Below are 19,358 nucleotides of genomic sequence, written 5' to 3'. Positions count from 1 at the left end.
TGGCGCGTGAGAAGTTCCGACGCAAGAAACTTAGCATGTGATTAGCGTTGTTGGTAATATAGTTTATATGCAAAGTCCACGATAAATTCTCAGCTATAATAATGCTGAGATATTTGCTAGAAGTCAAGGCGGTTAGGGGTGTGTTATGAGTGTAATCAGCAGGATTAGTTCATTAAACGTGACTTACAGCGCATACACAGACAAGGAGACAGAAAGAACGGCGAAGGCAAGCGGTGACTTATAATTGAATTTTTATTTCGAATAACAATCATATATGAGCAAGAAACCAAGTCAAGAGCGCCCCCTCCAAGATACGAAACCAGCATGAGTCAAGCGCTCAAAATTCAAATGAACCACAACCGAAGACGAACGAGAGCGCATGTGCGATCTAAAAAAAAAACATCTTGCTTTGTCAATTCTATTGGCGGCTTACTGACCGAGTCACCTTCAGCAACCACTGCTGCTTTACTGATAAGTCAAGTCATTTAATTAGGGCGCCTACCTAAGATACTGGTTCTTTCGAAGAACGGAACACAGCCGCATTGTGCGCAATTGACTACAGGAAACCCTCCTCTCCCTTTTGGCACTTTATTGATATGTTCTTGCAATCTAACATTTAGACATCTACCTGTTTGCCCTACATAAGACAGACCGCATTGCAGGGATATCTCGTAAACTATACCTTTCGAACAATCAGTGTGCTTTTTCTTGTGATTGATACTGCAAGAACTACGCCCCTTAGCAAAAGGATTAGTTCTACCGCAAATCTGTGCATGTGTTCCAGGAGCAGAAAAAACACTACATGGACAACTTGTCTTTGTCCTACTTCGTTAAGTTGGTGAGAGATCTGATGAATGTACGCGATAACAGCGGTTTTATTTCTTCGATAATGTACCCGAGGCTCGATGCTCTGTGGCAGACAAGGATTTATCGTCGATACCTCAGTGTTCAAGTGCATCAGGACTCCGGGAGTCGTCTATTCAAGGCCCAAAAACGGCAAGAGCTCACTGTGCTTATTGACAACACCGTTGAGCGTAGGCGGCAACCTGAATTGTTTCCCCTTTGCAATCGGCGTGGGGCCTCTGCTCCTAAGGCAGCGAAGCAAGTGCACACAGATGTACGTGTGACCCTCCAGGACGTCGTCAAAGAGACACTCGCACTTGGGCCTAAGTTTGCCACAGTGGGAAGGAACACTCCAGCGGAACTGCTGTCTATACTGCGCGATGTGTATAGATGTGCTCCGGAATGCAAGTGACCGTTGCGTGTCTGATGGGCTCCGGTTGCACTCTCCTCGCCAGAATGCTATTCTCTTTGAAAGAGTGTTTTCCTACCTAACCGACAAGGGGCTTTGTCTTTCAGCAGCTGACAAAGAAGGCGGCTTTTTCATCACACCTAGAAGCAATGTCGGAAAAAGCGCAAGCATACATTGATTCTGTGTTCATTAGGAGAAATGACGTTGATCTGAGCAAGGTAAAATGAAAGACGAAACAGGTCTTAACAGAATGGAATCTTAGGAGCCTTGCACAGTGTGTAGACAGAAAGGAAGGGTTGGTCCTTCGGTTGTTCTTTCTGAGCAAAAGCTCAGACGCTTCTTGTGTCATTATTTCGGAGGAAAGCACGTGGCAAAAGACTTTACTGGCTCCATTGTCACCTTAAGAAGCTAGAAGTTCACGATCCATTTCAAGTTAAAGGATATTCTGATATTACGCACTAAAATTCTCAACATTCTGACGTTTCATTTAAGGCTGTGTCCTTCCTTACACCTAAAATGCATATTCTTTTCTTCCGCATCAAAAAACAAGAAAGGGGCTGAGAGATGGAATAGCACACTGTGGTATAAAGTTTGTAAACAGGCATGAAGTGCCTCAGACAGGCTCGCCAACGTTTCGATAGGAGGACCTATCTTCGTTAAAGGCGGCCTCGTCATCCTCGGCGTGTTAGTTTTAAAGGGTTAGTGCAGTGACGTCACGTGTGGGTGTTGTCGCTGGCGGCTGGTTTTAAAGAGAGAGATTACAAGAGGAAACAAGCGCTGTCGTCCGACGTCTGTGAGCTTCATTCTCAAGACGAGGGGACAAGAGCGTAAGAGTGGGCACGCGGGGAGAAAAGAAAAGAACTAGAAGTAGAAAAAAATGGAAAAAAGGAAAAAAAAGAAAAGAAAGGGGGGGGGGAGCCAGGGCGGCGCCAAGACAGACAAAAAAAAGGGGCAGAGTGAAAGAAAAAGAAAGAGAAAAATGAAATCTTTAAGAAATACGGGGGCTTGGGAGCGTGTTGGGGATGCGAAAGGTTAGGAGGTATTCAGGGGGAGTCGTTGGCGGCATGTTTTTGGGGCATTAAAACCGCCGGTCAAGCGGTCAGCGCGCGGGTAACACAAAAGACAAAAAAAAGAGAAAGGAGAAAACCCAGACACACACACACAAAAAAAACATGAGTTGAAAGTGACTTGAATAGCATAGTAGTAATACGTCGAGTAATTTTGAAATAGTTAAGGTGGCGACGAGGAGTCTGCGGTGCGATGTATGGGGTGACTGAAAGGCAGTGGCATGGTCTTTCAAGGGGCACTGCCCCACGCGCTTAACGTAGGGGTCGTTACGGCGGCATCCAGAGATGGCGATACTCTGGGTTGAGGCGCCGAAAAAAGCATATTGACTTCGGAATGTGTTGTCGAGGGGATTTCAAGGAAAAAAAGATTAAAAAAGGGGGGAGGGAAGGGAGAAGGGGGCCGAAACCGGTATAACAAACAGGAGGGTGACGCGCGCAGAAGGGGGGCAAGTGTACATGGAAGAAGGGGATCGTACAGTTGGTATAGACGTAAAAACCTGAAAGAGCACATTAAATTGAGTAGTAGGCAGGAAAAAATTTTTTCGATATAGAAGAGTAGGTGAGGTTAAGAATTAAAGTTGGCTGGCGGCCTAATGTGTTTTGTGTATTGGTTGATGATATGAGAGTTTCAGATTTAAGTTACAGCTTCTAAAGATTCTAAGTTGCCGCGTGCCAAATTAATTCCTGCCGGGTGTAGGAAATTAAACTTGTGTATGAGGTATGATTCCGTATACTTCCTTTCGCGAGGGGAACGGAAATTTGTTTGTAGTATGTAGAGCCTTGCTTTGTCAAACATATGTCCATGTTCATTAAAGTCGCTGGCTACTGCTTTGGGTAAATTGTGTTTTGTGTCCGCGCGGTGACCATTGAGTCTTGTATTAATTTGTAGTCCAGTCTCACCTATGTATTGTTGCCACAAGCGGCGCATTCTAGACAGTAGACTACATTGCTTGATGTGCAGGTGAAAGCCGAAGTTACCTTGTGTGTGTAATTCTACGCTGTACTTTTTACTGTAGTAGTAGATTGAATGTGTTTGCATGTTGAGCACCTGGGGCGGCCACAGGGATTGGTTCCCAACTTCTTTTTCTGTACTTTGGCGTGCAAAAGAACATCTTTAAAATTAGTGTTGTGTCTGTAGGCCACTCTGGGAGGGTCGGGAAAAATCTTAAGTTTCTGGTTGCTGGTGAGAATCGGGTAGTATTTACTTAGGATGTTATTCACGTTTGGGAGTGCGTTTGAGAATTTAGTAGTAAGAGGCGTTGTTCTTGTGATCCTCGGGCGGGGCTTGAGGACCTCGGCTCGATCAAGTTTGGTTGCAGCGATGTAAGCTGTTTGAAGGTCACTGTTTGGGTGGTTCCTGTTTGATAGCGTTTCTTTAAGGTGATCGAGTCTATCTATGTAGTCTTGGTTTTCAACGCAAATGCGACGTAGTCGTGTGGCTTGGCCTTTAAAGATGCCTTGTGTGCAATGTCTGGGATAGTGGCTGGTATATTCTAGGCACTGTTGCTTGTCGAAAGGTTTCCTATACAGCGTTGTCTTTAGTTCACCATTGTCAATGTATACTGTTGTGTCCAGAACGTTTATGCGCTCAGTTGAGGATTCTGATGTGAACTTTATTGTTGGGTGAACAGAATTTAGAAAGGCTACATATTTACCTAGACTGTCTTGACCATGTCCCCAGATTATGAGTATGTCGTCTATGTATCGTAGGCATGTGTGGGGCTTGGTAGTGCAGCGCGATAGGAAATCTGTTTCTAGAATCCCCATAAATATGTTCGCGTAGGTTGGTGCAAAAGGCGTAACCATGCTTGTACCATGTATCTGTAGGTAATAACTTTCTTCAAATTCGAAGTAGTTATGTGTGAGAACTAATTCAAGGAGAGACAGGTAGACTTCAGTAGAGTGTTGTGCACTGTGTTTAGACAGCGTTTGTTTTATCGAAGATAAACCATCAGGGATCGGAATGTTGGTGTACAGCGCCGTGACGTCTAGTGTTGCGAGAATTGTGTTGTGGGGTAGTGTGCCTTTAGTATTAATGTCTTCTATAATTCTCAGCAGGTGGGGCGTATCTTGTACAAATCACGGAAATGCTTTTGGCAAGTCACCAAGGTAGTGGTTAAGGAATGTGGAGATGCTCTCTGTCGGGGTGTTGTTGTTTGATACTATCGGACGGCCTGGGATAATAGCAGTGTATAGTTCAGCGGATGGAATTTTATTAATTTTCGGAAGGAGGTAAAAACGCCCGGCAGTTTTGTTGCTTGGTTTAAGAAATTTGTATTCTGATGGTGTTATCAATTCATCAGCCAAAAGTGATTTCAGCCTGTTGGTAATTGTCACTGTGTAGGACAATGTCGGATCGTTATCTAGTTTTCGGTAATGTTCTGGGTTGTTTAGTTGTCTGTAAGCCTCGTGCTTGTATTTTTCTATTGGCCAAATAACTATACTTCCACCCTTATCTGCTTCCTTAATAACAATGTCATTCCGGCAGCTCAGATTTGAAATGATATGACTCTCCGCCGCAGTTATGTTTTTAGGTCGCTTAGATGTCTTGGATTGGCTTATAATTTCTTTAGTGATAGTTAAGGTATATGTCAAGCATCAGGCACTTTTGGTTGTTATTGAGGATGCAATTTTTAGTTTTGGTGTTGTTGCGTTTGAAAGCTAGTGTGGTGTTTCTGTATCGAATTTTATCAAATTGCTTCAGCTTTACCTTTCCTCGACTTTCGCCGAATGGAATGGAAAGTTCTTCCATCAAAAAAGCGGGATATGTACAGGGTCCTGTATCTCTCCTTTGTTGAGCGATTTATTACTGGCTCACGAAGACAGGAACGTCGAGTCACAGTAGAGCAACACAAAGATTACGAAAGCATTCCATTTCGCGGATGATTTTCTGATTCTGTTTAACTGTGAGGACTGCTGTATTGCGGCCTCCGTCCAGTAGACGTTGGTTCTGTCTGAAGAATGACTAGCTGCACTCTCACTCACAGATGAGCTTGCGGGGAATGGATCCCTTAGGCTTCTAGATTTGAGACTATCATTTACTCGGCACCGTGTTTACTGGATGTACGAGCCGCGTGCCGTAAGCCTCTACTATCCTATGCATCGGCCCATTCAAAACTGATTAGGAGAGGTATCGTTCATGCTTGCTTGCATAAAGCACTAAATAAACTATCGTATTGCTGCAAGCCGGAGACAAGCACGAATGTTGTTTGTGCAAGGCGAATGCTGAAGGCACCAGTTGACACTAGAATATGGCAGCCGAAGCGCCCCAGCAACAACACTTCTTCGTCAGCGTCTCTTGTCTGCACGTCCCGTTCTGCATCGCGACAGTACACCGCCGTGGTTGGAGCGTCGACCCGGCGCAACAGAATATGGCCCGCCAAAGGCCCGCACGTAGGGCTTTGAAGGGGAGACATTAACAACATCAGTTCTTGACTGTACGGACGACGGGCCTGACTGTTAGGGTCTCGTACGTCACATTCGAAAGATGTCGCAAGATTCGGTAGGGACCTTAATATCGCGACAGAATTTTTTCCGATAGGCCCACACGACGAGATGGTGACCACAGGAGCACGAGGGAACCAGGTGAATACTGCATGTTCCTATGGTGTGTATTAATGGGACTTCTGGGAAGCATGGGAATCCGTGAGGTGAGCACAGGGTATCTGACGGGCCTGTGCTGCAATAGAAATCGCATCGTGGCCATAAGCGGTGTGCGACTGTTTGACTTGTGGAAGTACAGTGTCCAGGGGCAAAACGGTATCACGGCAAAATAGTAGACAAAACGTTGAGTAATCTGTACCGCCATGGCGGGGCGAATTGTACGCTAAGGTGACATATGTCAGAGGGACATCCCGGTCCTGGTGGTAGGGAGACACGTACATACCTTGCATGTCGGTAAGCGTTCTGTTCAGCGGCTCTGCGAGATCGTTAGTCTGTGGATGGTAAGCAGTGGCTATTTGATGCTCAGCAGAGCATGGACGGAGGATATAATCAATGACCCTTGACAAAAGGTAATGTCCGCGATCCGAGAGGAGCTGACGCGGGGCACCATGGTGCAGTATGACACTGCGTAGGAGGAAATCCGCGACGTCAGTGGCACAACTTGTAGGCAGAGTTCCCGTAATGGCGAAGCGCGTGGTGTAATTGGTTGCAAGTGCAACCCATTTGTTGCCCTTAGTGGATAAAGGGAAGGCGCCAAGTATGTCGAGTACCAGCGAAAGACAGGCTCTGTGGGAATTTCGATGGGTTGTAAAAGCCCAGCTGGAGCCATGGGAGTGGGTTTCCGGCGTTGGCACAGGTCGTACGCAATCACGTACCGGTGCAAAGGCCAGTAGGAGTCGGTACAGAAGAAACGGCGCCGGACTCGCTCAAAGGTGTGATTAACACCGAGATGCCCTGCAGTGCGTGCGTCTCGAGTATTTAAAACACGGTACGTTGAAAGTGCCGCGGTACGGCCAGCAGTAAGTCAGCACCATTGAGATGCAAGTTGCGTTTGTACAGGAGTCCATCGAAAATACAGAAGAGACGCAGGCAAGCGTCAGGAGTTGGCGAGCTATGATGGTTCGCAGAAAGGGATGGTGAGGTAGCTACGTTGCCTCATATGCTCTGGGAGTGCGGGTCACTGGGCCCGAAGTTCACCAAGGAAGAGTGGGACGCCCTCCTGCGAAGTCCCGTCTTTGAGGATCAAATCCTGGCCGTCCAGCGCGCCCGCGATCGGGCCGGCAGACTAGGTCTGTCAGTCCCGTCGTGGGATTAGCCAGGTGCGCGTTTTATCGCGCTTTTCTGGACCAAATAAAAGTTTATTCACTCACTCACTAATCACGGCGCTGTTCATCGCCAGTGTTGAGAAAGTCTGAGATAGACATAACGCTCGTGTCGGATTCGAGCTCTGTGGCTTCCGGTGAGTCAACAGGGTGGCGGGACAAGCAGTCGGCGTCCTGATGTAAACGGCCGGATTTGTACACAACAAAGAATGCACTCTTGCAAGCGCAATGCCCAACGCCCAAGATGTCCTGTAGAGTCCTTCGACGAGGAGAGCCAGCAGAGCACGTGGTGGTCGGTAATCACGAGGAAATAAGTATTGGCGAAACTTCGCTATCGCCAAAACCCGCGCTAGGTACTGCTGCTCCCTGATATAATAGTTGCGCTTGGCCGTGGACAGAAGACAGCTTGCGTAGGCGATAACGCACTCTTGACTGCGCTGAACCTGGGCAAGAACAGCGCCAATGCCGGGAGCACTAGCACCTGTACGGGTTTCAGTTGCAGCTGAAGGGTCATAATGGGCTATAATTGTGGAGCTCCTCAAGAGTCTGATGACTGCTGTGAAGGCTTCGGCCTGCCGCTGTCCTCACGCGAGAGTGACGTCGTTCTTTAAAAGCTCGGTGAGAGGGCGGGCAATGTCAGCCAAAATTTTGAACAAAGTGACGAACGTACGAGAATAAGCCTATGAAGCTGCAAACGCCCTTAACTGAGCATGGCACAGGAAAGTCTTGCACGGCTCGAACTTTGGCCGGGTCAGGTAGAATTCCATTGGCGTTTACAAGGTGCCCGAGAATGGTTATTTCATGACGACCGAAGTGGCAATTCGACGACTTGAGCTGAAGTTTCGCAGCGCGAAACACAGCAAGGACAGTCGCGAGACGCTCAGTGTGGGTTTCAAAGATTGAAGCAAAAACGATTACGTCGTCGATATAACACAGACAGATGGTCCATTTCAAGGCTCGAAGAAAAGAAGGGTGTCTATCATTGTCTCGAACGTCGCTGGGGCATCGCAATGCCCGAATGGCATGACTCTGAATTGTAAAAGTCCATTCGGCGTAATAAAGGCTGTCTTCTCGCGATCCTGCTCATCAACAGCGATCTGCCAGTAGACCGAGCGGAGATCAATCGAAGAAAAATATTTCGCGTCATGTATACAGTCCAGTGCATCATCGATACGAGGCAATTGATATATGTCCTTCTTGGTGATCCTGTTCAGATGGCGATAATCAACACAGAATCTCCAGGTGTTGTCTTTTTTTGTGACCATGACTAGTGGTGAAAGCCACGGGCTTGCGGAAGGCTCGATGATGTTCTTGTTCAGCCTCTTTGCGACTTCGCTTCGAATGGTGTGGCGCCCTGCTGCAGACACGCGGTAGAGGCAGTAATGGACGGGGCTTGCGTCACTGTTGTGGGTCCGGTGAGTGACTACGGCTGTCTGGCCGAGTGGGTGGTCATGGACATAAAAATATTACGGTAACTAAACAAAATGTGCCTAAGGTCTTCAGTTTGAGCTGGAGAGAGGTGGGTAGCGATCATTGGATCGACGTTGTGGTAGCGTGACGAAGCCGAATGGGGACATATAAGCCGAATGAAAGACAGAAGTAGTGGGTGCGGGAGGAGATATCTCGTACTCGTGCACTATTGCCAGGCAGGCCACTGCCACGCTACCGGGAAGAACATGTGAAACAAATCCAAAGTTGAGAAGGGGAAGCCAAGTAGAATTATCGACAATGGTTACAACGGTACGTACTTAGCAGCGCGACGCCATGCAGTAGAATAACGTCGACAAGCGGAGAGACAATCCTCAATGTAGTGATAGGAGACGATGCAGTGATCATGAGCACCAAGAAAATGTTGAACCCTGGGAACGAGGTGAGGGTGAAAACGGCGGCAGAATGACTGGAAACTTTGTGTCGGTCTAGCGTTGAAGTTGCGTGAGGTTAAAATCAAGACATTGATTAACGCACGCCAAGCACTCAGAGCCATTCTTTATAATTGTAGGTTGGATTTTCCAGTCAATCCCCAGAAAGTCAAAATACCCCACTAAGAATAAAAAAGCATGAAGGAAACTGTTGTCAAATTGCTTATAATGTATGCAAAATTTGTTAGTTGAACTATGTTACGGGTAGCAGGCACTAAAGGTGAAGTTAATGAGGTCGACAGTTATTCGAGCACATATACAAATTGCAAATAAGCAGAAAAGGTTATATCGCGTAAATATAAGGTATCACGTACCACTATAAGCAGTCCGCCACTTGTCCTCAGTCTCGACGAAAGAATGTATAGCTACTTTCGTACTCAAAAATTTTGTGATCAGCGATCCGATTCGAGAGCCATGCTTGCGTAAGGATGACGATGTCCGCTGAAAATGTGTAGATTAGAGCGAAGAAAGATTTGCGTTTATTACATATGCCACGTACGTTAGAATAATATAGACACTTGTTTTCTATTTTAGTTATTATTAAGCTGTAATGACGCTGTACGTGTGCTGCTAGTGCCTGCGGAAAAACGAATATTTTTAGTGACAGGAGCCACGCCCCAGTTAAGTTCGCAAACGTGATCTGTAGTTGAGCAATACACGTTGCCTTTCTTATCTATATGCTGTTCCTTAAGACGAAATGTATACCTTTAACCCCTATTCTTGCCTAATTCATCAAGCTCCTTTCAACATTGACATATAGCTCGGCAATATTCCTCAGCGACCGATATATCTGTACCGCGATATGTAGAACGCGGAGGCAGGATGCTTTCTTTCGGTTTTCAGGAACCTAATTTTAATGGTATTAGCCGGGTATTTGACAAAAAAAATCGTGTCCAGACAGTGTACGCGAAGAATACTGTCATCAGAAAACGCAAGATCCAAAATACGGGTGACTCATGAACATCGCATTGGTACTGCGGCCAGATAACTAAGACTATCAACAAGCCCGTAAAATACTAAGTTGCCGCGTCGCGATCTATCCTCAAATTCATCGAGTCGTGAATTTATTATTGCAGTTTCACTGCTAACAACCTTGCTCACAATACCAGGCAGGTTCTCGTCATGCCCAGACGGGTCAAACGATTCAATAACAGATTCGACCACGGAAAGTCTCACTTATGTCACACACCTTTTGTTCCATTTGTTCCACCTTTGCTGACAATTTGGCGATCGTAGCCACGACGACATTATAATTAGCCGGCCCTGTATTTGTTCCAACCTCGCCAGCCAACAACAACAACATGACAACATGCGCGCATTCACTTGCAACATGCAAAATAACTATTCGGCTTGGGAAGAGCAGGCAAATATTTAAATGCTTAGCATGTAAGAGTCATTCACTGACCTGCACAACGAAGCAGAAAGAATTCAAAACCGGCTGCATCACTCTTGCTGTTCCTCCCTGCCCATTGAACGGAAATGATGCTGGTGGTAAGTTTATATCCGCGGTGGTGAATGATGCTGTTGCCGACGTCCTGTTGAAGAAAGTTAAATGCTGCTGCGTCTTCTGAACTGTTGAAGCTGTACCTCACAAGCATGATGTGTGCTAAATGATGTCGTAATGAAGCGTTGGAGTACATTGGTTCAATGACGTGTAATCTGAAGCGGTGCTTGTAGCCTCTCAAAGGGCTATGATTTGCAGGTGAAAAAGTTCAAGTAAAACCTATCGCCGCCTCCAAAGTTTCGGCTAGTGAGAGTCATACAGAGATGGGCCAAATAAAAGCAGAGGCGGTGGCTTAAGTGTACACAATAAATAATCAGCAGGAGCACAACGTAAACGTCATGCAGACAGTCTCAAGAAGAACAGCGGTGTGGGCGTGCACTACCCTCCCTCTCCACCACCCCTTTTTTTATTCCTGTGTGATGTGCGATTGTACCAGATATTGAACAATGCTTCACATGTCAGTGCGCATAACGACACTGTTTCTGTACTTGTGACTTGTGTTAATATGTGTAGTGCTTGTTACATTTTCTTCTTCCTTTCTTTTTTGTGTTTATTCTTCTCAGTGCATTTGCAGCAGCTGGCTCTGAAGAAATTTACACTTACCTATTTTTCTACGCTTAGACATAAAAAGAAGGAACACAAGACAGACAGATGCGGGTGCAACGATTTCTTTTCTTCTTTGTTTTAGCAGTGTAAGTCATCGAGCGCAGAATGGGTTATCCAGTGCTGCAGAGCTGCTAAGGTAATTTTTCCCAAGTGAACGACAAGTCCTTAGTTCGACCGAAAGTTACCGGCCGTTTGCCGTTTTCTTACGTCACTCCCTTCGAGCTACACGTACTTCCATGGGAGGTAGTGCACTGGCCCATTTGAAATGGCTAAAATTGCTTTAGTCACTGCGAAATTAATTTTCCACATAACTGTACGGTGTGTTCTGTATAAGAAAACATTTTTTAAACCCAGCTGCTTTTAAAAGAGAATGCTGTTTATTGCCTTAGAAATCGCCGCCTCTGAAAACAACAAATGGTTGGTAGCGATAAGGGGGCTGCACGAATAGAATGAACTGAATTGAATTCTAGGATTTTACGTACCAAAACTACGATTCTATTATGAGGCGCGCCATAGCGTGAGACTCTGGATTAATTTTACCACCAGGGGATGTTTAACGCGCTCCCAATGCAGGTTACAAAGGGCGTTTTTGCATTTCGCTCCCATCGAAATTGGGCCGCAGCGGCCGGGATTCTATCCCGCAATATCACGCTTGGTGGCGCAACACCATAGCCGCTAAGCCGTCGCGACGAGTCACGAATGCGATATAAAAGGAGCTTCGGAAACTGGCGACTGTCCCCCGGTTATGAGACGCCTTGACTGGAGAAAAACTGTTGCCTTTAGTATGATTCTGCGATCTTAGATGCGACATTTCTTGTTTGACCATTCCTCACCATATCATTAAGCTTCCATTTTTATTACAACTTCTCTCTTGTTTGGACTTTGTATCTGCATGTGATACTAAGCAGTCCAACAGCTCTTGTCGGGATATATACATTTTTGTTCTTGTGCATTCTATTTTACCTAAAGGAAAAGAAGAAAACCTTTTGCAAGAATTGCTCAGGAAATTCAGGCGACTGACTTTACAAATACAGGTATCGGAGGACGTCTCTAGGAGTCCGAGATCTGGCGCACAATGGTTGCCAAAGTTGCAACAAAGGTAGCAAGAAAGAAGTCGGCTTCAATAACTCTTGCGTCGTTAGTAGTTGAGCACTGAAAACTGTGCTACAAGTAGATGGCATGAACACATCTATCTGAGCCTTGGCTGCTTTCTGGCAATACTTTCACGACACCAAGGCTTCCGTATAACTGACGAGGATCTTTGATTAACAACATATGGTAGCGCGAAGGCACAATCACAAAGAATACACGCAAATACTCGTCATAGGCGCTACTAACAAGGTTATTAGTGAAGAGCGTCTGTCTGTCTTCTTTGTGATTGTGCCTTGGCACTACATTATGCTCTCAAGCAAACACCAACTTGCCCAACAATAGGTACTCCTGTGACAACCTTTGCTTAGGATAGTTACTTTATATTTGATATCAAATTTAGAACGGCGGTACAGAGCAGGGACATTGTCGAGGCATTTAAATTTGACGCACACTGGTACAATTTTATCTGCCTGGGCATCGCCATTGTTCTGTTGCACTGCTCTCAAATTTAGTGCCGAGTACAATATATAGTAACGTGCAGAAGGTGCCTGGAGTAGAAGGAATTTCTCGTTCTTGCTGGTGCATTCTGTGAAGAAAAGATAGAGAAAAGAGAAAGCAGGGAGAACAAAGGCGGAAAGGTCCAGCAGACGAGCGTCCCGTTAGTTACTCTACACCGAGGGTAAGGAATAGAGGGAATGGAAAGGTGGTTCAATTATTCAGAAGCGGAGAACGCACTGTAAAGTGAATATTTCTGACTAAAAGGAGGAGAAAAAGTGGGACCATTAAGCTGATAAGATGACACGACGAAAATATCCAGTTACAATGCGGCTTGTTAAAAGAAGGTCGAGTTCTTTTCAAAGTAATTGGTGGCATCGAAAGAAAGAGGATCTGAAAATTACATAAATCAGTAATATGTGGTTAGAGTTGTGTAGAGAAAGAGGAGCAGCAACAGAAAAATACAGACTGCCGTTCACCTCACGTCAAGTTGCTTCTCCCACAGCTTAAAGTGGGCGAAAGAAAAGCAGCTTTCGGTAACAACCGTGACTCTTCGGGATATTGGCCAAATTTGGGGGCTTCCTTTCGAAGTTGAAAAACAAGAAAACGGCAAAAAAGAGCTGAGGAGCACATGCTGTTCTTTCCTTTATGTTGCGTGATTTTACGATAGCGGCAAGATATTCAAGCGTATAGGTCACAGCCGACCCGAAGAGGAGCCCTTCTTCCTCCACATCGACTGTTTTGCTGCACTACTCCGACGTCGTGTACGGTTGCTCAAGAGAGCTGTCGAGCTTGTGTGGGCACAAAAATTTGTTCTCCGAGGAGCCTTGGCTTCATTGCCATACATAGACAATTCGCGAAAGCTGGGCCTTCACTTGCAGGAAAAACATCGCCCTGAGCATTGTTGCCTCGCGGTACCTGTCGCTCTTGTACGGGGAACTTGTAGGAAAACGTTAAACAATGAACAAAATCGCATGCTATACCAACCTATTCGGTTTTTTTTTTGTCTTTTGGTTCTTTGTCCTTCATTTGTGTGCCACATGGTAGTCATTCTTGCCGCCAGAGGCCACTCCCTGTGACGGATAAAAATGAAAAAAGATGCATTAAATGAAATGACTATTAGTAAAAATGCGGTCTTTGTGAGAGTTTCTAACTTTGTAATTATTTGTTTCGTATTTCTCCTTTCCTCCCATTCATTGGTTCGAACCCGTCCGCGTTGCCATTTCGTCGGGATCGACCACTCCAGCAAACAAGGAAGGAACAATGAAAAATGAATTGCTATAAACTACTGCCTCTAGGTCATATAATAAGAAGCCAACAAACACTGACACCAAGGACAACACCAAGGACAACATTATTATACGATTTTTATATGACCTATATGACTAATTAAAATCGGGCCCCTCGGTTAACCCCCTTTCTTCTTGCCTCTAGGTCAGTATTTTGTAATGTTTCATTTGATTTCTTAGCCAGCGTTGGCAGGCAACCACTGTCGGAGGAAGCTATCCTCGGCCCATGGCCTGACACTGCAATTTCAATACGTTCAACAAAAGTTGTTGAAGTTTCTGCAGGACACCAAGCTCGACGAGCGGCTCTAGCAAGACAACTGTCTCATGTACATAAGCACTCATCACTTCTCTTATCATCATCATCCATCCCAGTACATTCACTCCCCTTCCCTCTTTCCCAGTGCAGAGTAGCAGACTAGAGCGCACTACCTCAGGTCGACCTCTCTGTCTTTCCTATCAATAAATCCAATTCAATTCAAGTTCATTTGATTACTCATTAAACTCACCATTCATAAATCGTGTGCCACCAAGCTGCCAGTGTTATCGGGGTCAGCCACTGCGGGCACGCGGGATCGACGAGGATGCGGAGCAGCACCACCAACAAATACACTTTATCAGTCGTCAAAGAAAAACCAACAACGTCTTTTTCGTCTCCACGATTAACCTAAAAACCCGGACTACTTCAACCTCGTCCCCACTGAGGACGTGGCAATACTCGCGGCAATAGAGTTGTGCCAAATATAGTTGTGCCACTTGCTCCCCCTTTAAAAAAGATCATCGTCCCGATGATAGAGGATCGGAAAACAGCGATAAAAAAACTGCGAAGTCTTGTCAGCCATCATAGTACGGCTTCATACGAAGCCCGTGAACGACCTCGGAAAAATGCCGTCGGCGCTTTGAACAGTGAGAGCCGTCTGGAATGACTTCGTAGTTGACGTCACTGATGCGTCGGAGAACTATGTGTGGCCCCAAGTATTTTTGCAGGAGCTTTTCAGGGAGCCGACGCTGACGAATAGGTATCGAGAGCCACACTTTGTCGCCGATGTTGTATGTTATGGGTCTGTGCCGAAGATTGTAGCGTCTGGCGTCACAGTCCTGTTGGTCATGGATTCGCAGACGTGCAAGCTGCCTAGCTGTCTCTGCTCATTGTGTGACCTCTGCGACACCCGTCTCGTTGTCATCAAATTCATGAGGAAGCACTGCGTCTAATGTCGTAACCGCACGGCCGTATACGAGATTGAAGGGCGTCTTGCGAGTGGTCTCTTGATGAGACGTATTGTACGCAAGGGTGACTTATATAAGGTCAAACCTCGTCCCAGTTCTTGTGCTCTACATCTACGTACATACTTATCATATCAGCCATTGTCCTATTGAGACGTTTTGTCAGTCCGTGTCCTTGGGGGTGATACGCCGTGGCCTTCCGGTGGGCGGTACTACTTAGACGTAGAACGATATCCAAAAACTTGCCCATGAACGCAGTACCTCTGTCCGCGACGACTACTGTGGCAGCGCCATGCCTGAAAACGATGGATTCGAGAAAACATCGTGCCACTTGAACTCCTGTTGCCCGTTTCAGAGCACCTGCCTCTGCCTATCTTGTGAGAGAATCCGTGAGCACGATTATTCACCTATTGCCGATAGTAGACGTTGGAAAGGGGCCCAGAAAATACATGCCTACTTGTGCAAATTGTGTGACCGGTACTTGAACACGGTGAAGTAGGCTGGCTGGCTTCACGGATTGGCGGTTTGCCACGTTGGCAATCCAGACATGTCTGAACGTAACGTTTAACGACCGCAGTAAATCTCGGCCAGTAGTAATTCTGCCGAATCCGGGCCAATGTGCGAGTGTAGCCCAAATGACCAGCAACCAGGTCGTTGTGGCAGGCGAGTAAGATTTCACGTCGAAGCGATGAGGTAACAAGGAGTAACTAGTTGCTGCCACTATGTGACAAGTTCTTCCTGTAGAAGACGTTGTGGCGCAAGTAGTACGATGCCAGCCATCTTGTAAACAGCCTCTGCAGGCTGTTGGTTCGTACTTCCAAGTAATCAATAAGAGGCAGCAATTCAGTGTCATCCCGTTGCGGGCGTGAAAGACCGGCAGTGTCTACTAGTCCCAGAAAGACCGTGTCGTCATCGTCTTGTGCTGTCGGCTCAACCGGAGACCGACAAAGGCAGCCGGCGTCTGCGTGCCGTTTTCCTGACTTGTATGTGACAATAAAGTCGACCTATTGGAGCTGAAGACTCCAGCGTGCGCGCCGGCCAGAAGGATATTTGAATTTAATGAGCCAACAGAGCGAATAGTGATCGCTAACGACGGTGAAAGACCAACCGTACAAGTACGGACAAAATTTCAGAACTGCCCATACCATTGCGAGGCATTCTTTTTCAGTGGCGGGGTAGTTAGCCTCGTTTCGAGATAGTGTCCTACTGGCGTAAACGATCGCATTTTCGTTGTCGTCCTGCCATTTTATGAGCACCATCCTTAAACCGACATTACTAGCGTCTCTCTGCGATATCGTCGGGGCGTCTTCAACGAATTGTGTGAGCATGGGAGGCGCTTGCATGCGCTGCCGGAGTTCGTGAAATGCCCGCTGCTGGTCTTCGCTCCAAGTAAAAGGAATACCTTCTCTGTTGAACTTTGTTAATGGCCATGCGATGCGCGAGTAATTCGCAATAAGTCGCCGCTAACATGCACAGAGTTCCAGAAAACGTCGCACGGCTTTTTGTCTCATGGGGTCGGGAAATTAGCGACGGCAGCAATTTTATCCGGATCAGGTCGGACTCCTTAACTACTGACGACGTGACCGAGGAACTGGAGCTCACGAAAGCGAAAATGGCACTTCTCAGGCTTTAAAATATGACCGGCAGAGCATATTGCTTCAAAAACAGTGTAGGGCCTTAGTAAGTGTTCATCGAACGTTGCGGAAAAGACAATCATGTCGTCCAGGTACAGAAGGACACTTTGCCATTTCAGTTCAGGGAGCTAAGTGTCCATTAGACACTGAAATGTTGCTGGCGCCAAACACAAACAGAAGGGAAGTACTTGAATATCATAATGTCCATCAGGGGTCACAAAAGCGGTTTTTTCATGGTCCCTCCCATCCACTTTGATCAGACAATATCCCCTTTTCAATTCCATTGACGAAAAATAGCACGCGTTTCGCAACCTATCCAAGGAATCATCAATATGTGGTGGCAGTGCATAAACGTCCTTTTTGACCGGACTGAGCTTCCCATAACCGACGCATAAGCGCAGGCTACCGTCCTTCTTTTTCACTGAAACTGCAGGTGATGCCCAAGGACTATTAAATGGTCGAATAACGCCATTTTCCGGCATCGTCTTCACTTGTTTCTGTATCGCTTTGCGTTCCTTTGGGGCTAAAGGATAAAAGTTTTGTCGAATTGGTCTGGCGTTGACATCAGTAATGACGTAGTGTTTGGTAAGTGTCGTTTGACCAACTCGTGACGCAGATGAGAAACAGCCCTGGTAGTTATTGATGAGTTCAAGAAGGCGGTTTTCCTCAACGGCTGTTAACGTCGCATCAACGTCTACAATATGCGCAGCTGTGTGGTTTGTAGATGCCGATTCCTGCGCTAAGTGGCAGTCTTGTATTTGTGTTACTTCGCAAAAATAAGCAACGGCAGTGCCTTTAACAGTGTGTCGACGCTCCTTGCTAAAATTCTTCAGCAAGAATTCAGCACTTTCGTCGATTACATTGGTAAGTGCTCTGGCAATGGAGACGCCGCAATTCAGTGCTAGTGCATTGGCACTGATGTGTTCAGCGACTCCAGTCCCACTCTGCTGGCTGTCACTGTGCACGGGTACGAGAAAGGAACTCCGCGGCAAAAAGTATTACGTCGTCTGCAGCAACATGTAAGCTAGGTGGTTGTTGCTCTCATGAGTGACATTATCTGAGCTCGTGGTAAACGTGACACTTCTCTCAAGGATGATCATAGCGCCGTATTCATGTAGGAAATCCACACCCAGTATAAGTTCCTTGCAACACTCAGTAAGAATGGCGAGGGTGGCGACGAAGATTGCACCGGCGATTACGAGTCGGGCCGTGTATTTCCCGACAGGTGTCATCAACTGAAGTCCGGTGGTTCTTATGTTGGGCCCATCCCGTGGTGTCTTCACTTTCCTTAGTTTGTCGGCGACGTGTAAGCTTATGATTGAAAAATCGGAGCCAGTGTCATCAAGAGTGGTTACTTGGTGGCCGTCAATGCGAACGATGAAGTCAGCGCTGACGACGTCAGTTACGTCTTTCGTAGTTCGTCGTATTCGTCGTTTTATTCGGCGTCTTCTTCGTTATCGGAGTCTTGATTGACGTTGTCGTTCGTCAATAATGGGGGATGTGGAGAAGTTAGAGTACTGGCAACCTCACCTCTGGAGGTCGCTGCGGCTAGCTTTCCCGTCGAGGGCTAGGGGGCTTGGACGTAATGACGTTGACAAAACTGCGACCAGCCGGCGAATTGTAGCAGGCAGGAGATGGAGGAGAACGTGGTCGGGGCATCATCCTATTTCGCGGCTAGCTTGCTGTTCACTGGAGCGTCGTTGTAGGTGCGTCGACCGTCATACGGAGAATAGACGTGGTTGGCAGGAAAGCTTCGTTATTGAGCGGCGCGACAGTTGTTCAGTTTGTGGCAAACTCGATAGACGTGTCCAGTTTCGCCACACTGGTCGACGGTCTACGGTGCGCCACAAATCGGTTTTCCGAAGTTGATAGTTCGGCGGCAACTCTCCATGGAGCCAAGGAGTGGAGCGCGCATGTCGAGATACGGCATTGTTTGTGCTGGCGTGAACGGCGGAGTCGGTAGAGTCGACGGGGGTGACGATATCAACTCTTTGTGGCGTAGGTGATGTTCTAGTTGTGGGTGTCAACGGCGTCGAAGTTAGGTTGATTCGACGGTGAACAGCCTCCGCATCAGTAAGGTGCCGCGGCAAGTTCCCACAGTTTGGCGATGAAACAGCTTGCCGGACTTCTTCCCGGACCAGATTAGCTACAAAAGATAACGCCGGCGCCAGTTCCGTAGGCGCAACAACAAATCTGACCTGCCGACGCTCTTTTCGTACGTTCTCTCGGACAACTTCACGCAGAAACCTGTCATTACTCCCAGCCAGTACGGAAGTGTTCGCCGCCGAGTTACTCATGTCATGCTGGCGGTATCGTTGCTGTAGGGCCCGCTCAATGGCTGTAACCTCTTTTGTGAACTCTGCTACTGTTGTCGGTGGATTTCTCTTAAGGCCGGCAAACAATTGCTCTTTCACTCGCCACAAGAGATACCGCAGCTTTCCTTCCTCTGGCATGTCGGGATCTGCTCAACAGAAAAGAAAGGCCATGTCTTCTGAGAACATAGCGACACTCTC

General features: G+C 46.8%; 1 long non-coding RNA gene across 1 annotated transcript in view; it reads right to left on the bottom strand.

The window, feature by feature from the left end:
- Nucleotides 1-4,964: 4,964 nt before the first annotated feature.
- LOC135913471 (uncharacterized) overlaps nucleotides 4,965-19,358 on the bottom strand; it is a 38,222-nt gene continuing 23,828 nt past the window's right edge. The window contains exons 2-5 of the long non-coding RNA XR_010568027.2: nucleotides 13,689-13,774; nucleotides 10,410-10,539; nucleotides 9,319-9,445; nucleotides 4,965-5,998 (exon numbers count right to left, since the gene is read on the bottom strand). This is a non-coding gene — a long non-coding RNA (uncharacterized lncRNA). The remainder of the gene's footprint in view (nucleotides 5,999-9,318; nucleotides 9,446-10,409; nucleotides 10,540-13,688; nucleotides 13,775-19,358) is intronic.

The sequence above is a fragment of the Dermacentor albipictus genome, chromosome 8 (assembly GCF_038994185.2).
Source record: "Dermacentor albipictus isolate Rhodes 1998 colony chromosome 8, USDA_Dalb.pri_finalv2, whole genome shotgun sequence".
NCBI lineage: Eukaryota > Metazoa > Arthropoda > Arachnida > Ixodida > Ixodidae > Dermacentor > Dermacentor albipictus.
The sequence above is the reverse complement of the archived record's forward strand: the minus strand, read 5'-3'. Positions and strand labels throughout refer to the sequence as shown.